Raw genomic sequence first — 8,329 nt, forward strand, 5'->3', positions numbered from 1 at the left:
TCTCAGAACAGACGAGCTGAGTCATCTCAGGGAGAAGATTTTGAGGAGTCAGAAGATGAAGAAGAAGAAGATAGATACCACCGGCCAAGGTGGTGCCCTGATGGACTCAGTCACTCCCAAAAGCGTAGGGTCCAGCGGCTACGTAGCTTGGAGGAAGCCGAGGCGCAATACCTGCACACGTTGAGGAAAGCGCGGCCTGATCTGGCCGTGAAAATTCAGCAAACTTTGGAGGCGGAGAATCGTCCACCAAAGAAAGAATGGCGCCCCAAACAAATAAAAGCCGATGCGAAGGCATCGGCTGGCACAAATATGGTGTTCATACTTCCGTCGGAGTTTTGTGCTCCAAGAACCGAAGAAGTGCCGGTAGCACGTTTGATCTGCGGCCCACGGCCGATCATCTTTGAAAAGCCACGAGAGAAGAGCTACGAGATATTTGAAGGCCCCGTACCTAAAAGGTTATATCAATGGGCAGCCCGTCGGCAAGATGATGGTTGACACGAGAGCGGCAGTCAATATAATGCCATACTCCATGCTACGGCGATTGGGACGCTCTAACGCAGATCTGATCAAAACCAACGTCACACTAAGCGACTTCAACGGCCAAGCATCAGAAACACAAGGCGTTCTGAACGTGGATCTAACCGTGGGCCGAAAAACCATCCCTACATCGTTCTTCATCATCGACAGCAAAAGCACCTACGCTGTCCTGCTAGGGAGAGATTGGATTCACGCCAACTGCTGCATTCCATCCACAATGCACCAATGCCTGATACAGTGGGATGGAGATGAAGTGGAGGTCGTTCATGCAGATGACTCGATCGAGGTCTCAATAGCCGGCATGAATATTTGGGACGCAGACGACCAAGAGCCGATCTCTGGAGTCAGTTTGGACGGCTGTAAGCGCATCGAAGCTTCAAAAAACGGGGTGAGGCTGGTCTTATCCACCGGCCTGACAGACTAGCAAGAGCAAAACCAATGGACGTACGTGGCAAGGCCGATCCCTGCGATCGGCCCCAAAAGATAAAAAGCAATGATCTCACCTCAAGCATGTCACGTAGTCGTAGTAGGGAGATTCCCTCCCGTAGTAGAGCACAAATAAGGTGTAAACCTTCATTGAGCAATGCAATCGAAACGGAGGCCGATTCCAGCAATCGGCCCAAATTATCCTCACCATACGTTCTGCCTGTGTTCAGCATCGATCTAGCAGGCGACGGAAAGCTAGGATATGGGTTTACATCGGCTGATGAGCTAGAAGAGATTGACATTGGTCCTGGGGATAAGCCACGACCAACATTTATCAGCAAAAAGTTAGATCCGTATCTGAGGGGCCCGATGATAGCTTTGTTGAAAGAATACCCGCATTGCTTTGCCCGGGATTACACAGAGATGCCCGGGTTAGACAGAGCATCATTGAGCATCGGCTCCCTCTTAAGAAAGGATTTCGGCCGTTCCAGCTAGCCGAGCACGACAGATGAAGGCCGAAATTTTAGAAGAAGTCAAGAAAGAGATCGAGAAAATGTTGAACGCCGGGTTCATCAGGCCATGCAGTGTATGCCGAGTGGATTTCTAGTATCGTGCCCGTAGAGAAAAAGGATGGCCGATGGCGCGTCGCCATAGATTTTCGGGATCTCAATAGAGCCACTCCAAAGGATGAGTATCCAATGCCGGTAGCGTGAGACATTGATCAATGCAGCTGCTGGTCATAAGGTTTTAAGTTTCATGGATGGCAATGCCGGTTACAACCAAATTTTCATGGCTCCAGTAAGATATACACAAGACCGCATTCGAGTACCAGGCTCGGTGGGTTTGTTTGAATATGTAGTCATGACATTTGGACTGAAAAATGCCGGCGCAACATACCAAAGAGCCATGAATTACATCTTTCATGATCTAATCGGCAAGTTGGTGGAGATTTATATTGATGACGTGGTAGTCAAGTCTGTTTCCGTAGAAGGACACTTGGAGGATTTGCGTCACGTCCTGGACCGAACTAGAAAATTCGGGCTAAGAATGAATCCAAAGAAGTGTGCTTTCGGTGTAACGGCCGGTCAATTCTTGGGTTTCTTGGTTCACGAACGCGGAATTGAGATCGGCCTCGAAGAGTCGGAGGCAAGTGCGAACAATGAAGCCACCTACCACGAAGAAGGAACTCCAGTGTCTCATCGGCAAAATCAACTTCGTCAGAAGGTTCATCTCCAATCTGTCAGGGCGAATCGAGCCGTTCATGGGATTGGTAAAGATTAAGTCTGATGATGAGTTTCGCTGGGGGGCAGAGCAACAGCGAGTGTTTGACGAGATTAAAGAGTATCTAACGAAGCCACCTGTGTTGGTTCCGCCTCGACAAGACGGACCATTCTATATTTACTTGTCGGTAGCTAACACTTCCATCGCCTCGGTGGTGGTGCAAGTTTATGATGGTCTCGGAGAAAGTCGTTTTCTACCTCAGCGAGAAGGATGTTGGATGCGTAAACTAGGTACCCCGAGATCGAGAAGTTGTGCCTCTGCCTATTTTTCACCTCGCACCAAGCTTCATCACATCTTGCTCGTCGACGGAAATTGTCGTCATATGCAAATCAGATGTCATCAAACATATGCTCGTCGGCTCCTGTGCTTGAAAGGCCGACTCGGTAAGTGGATGTTTGCATTATCGGAATTTGATATCCGGTATCAGCCTGCGAAAGCAGTCAAGGGACAAGCGTTGGCCGATCTTATTGCTGAACGAATCAACACTGATATAGCAGCACTGTCTGTGCAAGCATGGGCCATGTTTTTCGATGGATCGGTTTGTGATGAGGGTTGCGGCATCGGCATTCTACTCGTGTTGCCCCGGGGGGCAACATATTCCTTCTCCATCAGGTTACCTACCCCTTGCACCAACAATGTCGCTGAGTACGAAGCAATACGCAAGGGAATGGAGTTGCTATTGGAAGCCGGGCAGTAGCAGGTGGAACTTTTTGGAGACTCCAAATTGGTGATTTCCCAACTCACGGAGGAATACAGATATGAGAGCGAGTCGCTCTTCCCATTATGGATGCAATGCCGTGAGCTGATGGCACAATTTAGGTACCTAAACTTCAATTGGATCCCGAGGTCGCAAAATACCGAGGCAAACGATCTCGCACAGATGGCGTCAGGCTACAAGGACGTAGCGAGATGGAGCCGATGTTCAGAGTGCGGTTCTCGGAACCGGATGACTGGAGAGCCGATATCTTCAATTACTTGAAAGATTCGGCTCGGGGGTGATACGTCTCCGACGTATCGATAATTTCTTATGTTCCATGCCACATTATTGATGATATCTACATGTTTTATGCACACTTTATGTCATATTCGTGCATTTTCTGGAACTAACCTATTAACAAGATGCCGAAGTGCCGGTTCTCGTTTTCTGCTGTTTTTGGTTTCGTAAATCCTAGTAACGAAATATTCTCGGAATCGGACGAAATCAAGACCCGGGTTCCTATTTTCACCGGAAGCATCCGGAACACCCGAGAGCCGCGGAGGGGGCCCTGTGGGCCCCAGATGATAGGGTGGCGCGGCCTGGGCCCTGGCCGCGCCAGCCTATGGTGCCGCCGCCTCTTCGACCCTCTGACGCTACCCTTCCGCCTATTTAAAGCCTCCGTCGCGAAAACCCTATAACGAAGAACGAAACCCACGAAACCTTCCGGAGCCGCCGCCATCGCGAAGCCAAGATCCGGGGACAGAGTCTCGTTCCGGCACCCTGCCGGAGCGGGGAAGTGCCCCGGAAGGCTTCTCCATCGACACCGCTGCCATATCCACCGCCATCTTCATCACCGCTGCTGCTCCCATGAGGAGGGAGTAGTTCTCCATCGAGGCTCGGGGCTGTACCGGTAGCTATGTGGTTCATCTCTCTCCTATGTACTTCAATACAATAATCTCATGAGCTGCCTTACATGATTGAGATTCATATGATGATACTTGTAATCTAGATGTCATTGTGCTAGTCAAGTGAGTTTTACTTACGTGATCTCCGGAGACTCCTTGTCCCACGTGTGTAAAGGTGACAGTGTGTGCACCGTGTGGGTCTCTTAGGCTATATTTCACAGAATACTTACTCACTCGTTATGAATGGCGTAGTGAAGTGCTTATTTATATCTCTTTATGATTGCAATGTGTTTTGTATCACAATTTATCTATGTGCTACTCTAGCAATGTTATTAAAGTAGTTTTATTCCTCCCGCACGGTGTAATGGTGACGAGTGTGTGCATCCGTGTTAGTACTTGGCGTATGCTATGATCATGATCTCTTGTAGATTGTGAAGTTAACTATTGCTATGATAGTATTGATGTGATCTATTCCTCCTACATAGTGTGAAGGTGACGAGTGTGCATCGTTGTGTTAGTACTTGGTTTAGTCGTGTTGATCTTTCTTGCACTCTAAGGTTATTTAAATATGAACATTGAATTGTGGAGCTTGTTAACTCCGGCATTGAGGGTTCGTGTAATCCTACGCAATGTGTTCATCATCCAACAAAAGAGTGTAGAGTATGCATTTATCTATTCCGTTATGTGATCAATGTTGAGAGTGTCCACTAGTGAAAGTCTAATCCCTAGGCCTTGTTCCTAAATATCGCTATCGCTGCTTGTTTCTCGTTTCTCTGCGTTACTACTGTCTGCGTTACTACTGCTACCATATTACCACCATCAACTACACGCCGTTACTACTGCTCATATTCATTCATACCACAAGTATTTCACTATCTCTTCGCGGAACTAGTGCACCTATTAGTTGTGTTGGGGACACAAGAAACTTCTTGCTTTGTGGTTGCAGGGTTGCATGAGAGGGATATCTTTGACCTCTTCCTCCCCGAGTTCGATAAACCTTGGGTGATCCACTTAAGGGAAACTTGCTCGCTGTTCTACAAACCTCTCGCTCTTGGAGGCCCAACACTCGTCTACAAGAATAGAAGCTCCCGTAGACATCAAGCACTTTTCTGGCGCCGTTGCCGGGGAGGAAAGGTAAACGGCACACACACACCGGCAACCCCGGCAACTAAGCACTTTTCTGGCGCCGTTGCCGGGGAGGAAAGGTAAAAGGCACTCATACTCCGGTTCCAGGTAACAGTACTTTTCTGGCGCCATTGTGTTTGTGCTCGAAGCTATTTCCTTTAGATCCTGCAATTGCATCTTTTTGTTTCTTGTTTACACTAGTTTGGCATAATGGACAACAATGAGCTTCTTATTCTGTTTCCTGATTTAAAACATGGATTGTTTGATGCGAAAATTAAAAAACCTATGGAATCTTATTTGCATGCTTGGTAGTAATATTAGTATGAACGCTTTGAACACCATTGTTGATAATGATATAGAAAGTTCTAAGCTTGGGGAAGCTGGTTTTCATGATCTTTTTAGTCCCCCAAGCATTGAGGAGAAAATTTTCTTTGATGATACTTTGCCTCCTATTTATGATGATTATAATGATATTGGTCTTTTGATGCCACCTACTATGGAGAGTAAATTTTGTTGTGATTATACTATGCCTCCTACACTTGATGAGAATAATAATGATAGCTACTTTGTTGAATTTGCTCCCACTACAACTAATAAAATTGATTATGCATATGTGGAGAGTAATAATTTTATGCATGAGACTCATGATAAGAATGCTTTATGTGATAGTTATATTGTTGAGTTTGCTCATGATGCTACTGAAAGTTATTATGAGAGAGGAAAATATGGTTGTAGAAATTTTCATGTTACTAAAATGCCTCTCTACATGCTGAAATTTTTGAAGCTACACTTGTTTTATGTTCCTATGCTTGTTACTTTGCTCTTCATGAACTTGTTTATTTACAAGATTCTTATGCATAGGAAGCATGTTAGACTTAAATTTGTTTTGAATTTGCCTCTTGATGCTCTCTTTTGCTTCAAATACTATTTCTTGCGAGTGCATCATTAAAACTGCTGAGCCCATCTTAATGGCTATAAAGAAAGAACTTCTTGGGAGATAACCCATGTGTTATTTTGCTACAGTACTTTGTTTTATATTTGTGTCTTGGAAGTTGTTTACTACTGTAGCAACCTCTCCTTATCTTATTTTTGAGTTTTGTTGTGCCAAGTAAAGTCTTTGATAGTAAAGTAAGTACTAGATTTGGATTACTGCGCAGTTCCGCATTTCTTTGCTTGTCACGAATCTGGGTCTATCTCCCTGTAGGTAGCTCAGAAAATTAAGCCAATTTACGTGCGTGATCCTCAGATATGTACGCAACTTTCATTCAATTTGGGAATTTTCGTTTGAGCAAGTCTGGTGGCCTAATAAAATCCATCTTTACGGACTGTTCTGTTTTGACAGATTCTGTCTTTTATTTCGCATTGCCTCTTTTGCTATGTTGGATGAATTTCTTTGATCCATTAATGTCCAAGTAGCTTTATGCAATGTCCGAAGTGTTAAGAATGATTGTGTCACCTCTGAACATGTGAATTTTTATTATGCACTAACCCTCTAATGAGTTTGTTTCGAGTTTGGTGTGGAGGAAGTTTTCAAGGGTCAAGAGAGGAGGATGATATACTATGATCAAGAAGAGTGAAAGCTCTAAGCTTGGGGATGCCCCGGTGGTTCACCCCTGCATATTTCAAGAAGACTCAAGCATCTAAGCTTGGGGATGCCCAAGGCATCCCCTTCTTCATCGACAACTTATCAGGTTTCTTCTCTTGAAACTATATTTTTATTCGGCCACATCTTATGTACTTTACTTGGAGCGTCTGTTTGTTTTTGTTTGAATAAATGCTTGTATGGGAGAGAGACACGCTCCGCTGTAGCATATGGACAAGTATGTCCTTAGGCTCTACTCATAGTATTCATGGCGAAGTTTCTTCTTCGTTAAATTGTTATATGGTTGGAATTGGAAAATACTACATGTAGTAACTCTAAAATGTCTTGAATAATTTGATACTTGGCAATTGTTGTGCTCATGTTTAAGCTCTTGCATCATATACTTTGCACCCATTAATGAAGAAACACTTAGAGCTTGCTAATTTGGTTTGCATATTTGGTTTCTCTAGAGTCTAGATAACATCTAGTATTGAGTTTTGAACAACAAGGAAGACGGTGTGGAGTCTTATGATGTTTACAATATGTCTTTTATGTGAGTTTTGCTGCACCGTTCATCCTTGTGTTTGTTTCAAATAACCTTGCTAGCCTAAACCTTGTATCGAGAGGGAATACTTCTCATGCATCCAAAATACATGAGCCAACCACTATGCCATTTGTGTCCACCATACCTACCTACTACATGGTATTTCTCCGCCATTCCAAAGTAAATTGCTTGAGTGCTACCTTTAAAATTCCATCATTCACCTTTGCAATATATAGCTCATGGGACAAATAGCTTAAAAACTATTGTGGTATTGAATATGTACTTATGCACTTTATCTCCTATTAAGTTGCTTGTTGTGCGATAACCATGTTTACGGGGACGCCATCAACTATTCTTTGTTGAATATCATGTGAGTTGCTATGCATGTCCGTCTTGTCCGAAGTAAGAGAGATCTACCACCTTTATGGTTGGAGCATGCATATTGTTAGAGAAGAACATTGGGCCGCTAACTAAAGCCATGATTCATGGTGGAAGTTTCAGTTTTGGACACATATCCTCAATCTCATATGAGAATAATAATTGTTGTCACATGCTTATGCATTTAAGAGGAGTCCATTATCTGTTGTCCATGTTGTCCCGGTATGGATGTCTAAGTTGAGAATAATCAAAAGCCAGAAATCCAAAATGCGAGCTTTCTCCTTAGACCTTTGTACAGACGGCATGGAGGTACCCCATTGTGACACTTGGTTAAAACATGTGCATTGCGATGATCCGGTAGTCCAAGCTAATTAGGACAAGGTGCGGGCACTATTAGTATACTATGCATGAGGCTTGCAACTTGTAAGATATAATTTACATAACTCATATGCTTTATTACTACCGTTGACAAAATTGTTTCATGTTTCCAAAATAAAAGCTCTAGCACAAATATAGCAATCGATGCTTTCCTCTTTGAAGGACCATTCTTTTTACTTTTATGTTGAGTCAGTTCACCTATCTCTTTCCACCTCAAGAAGCAAACACTTGTGTGAACTGTGCATTGATTCCTACATACTTGCATATTGCATTTGTTATATTACTCTATGTTGACAATTATCCATGAGATATACATGTTACAAGTTGAAAGCAACCGCTGAAACTTAATCTTCGTTTGTGTTGCTTCAATACCTTTACTTTGATTTATTGCTTTATGAGTTAACTCTTATGCAAGACTTATTGATGCTTGTCTTGAAGTGCTATTCATGAAAAGTCTTTGCTTTATGATTCGAGTT

Source organism: Lolium rigidum, chromosome 7 (assembly GCF_022539505.1).
Source record: "Lolium rigidum isolate FL_2022 chromosome 7, APGP_CSIRO_Lrig_0.1, whole genome shotgun sequence".
In the NCBI taxonomy this organism is placed as follows: domain Eukaryota; kingdom Viridiplantae; phylum Streptophyta; class Magnoliopsida; order Poales; family Poaceae; genus Lolium; species Lolium rigidum.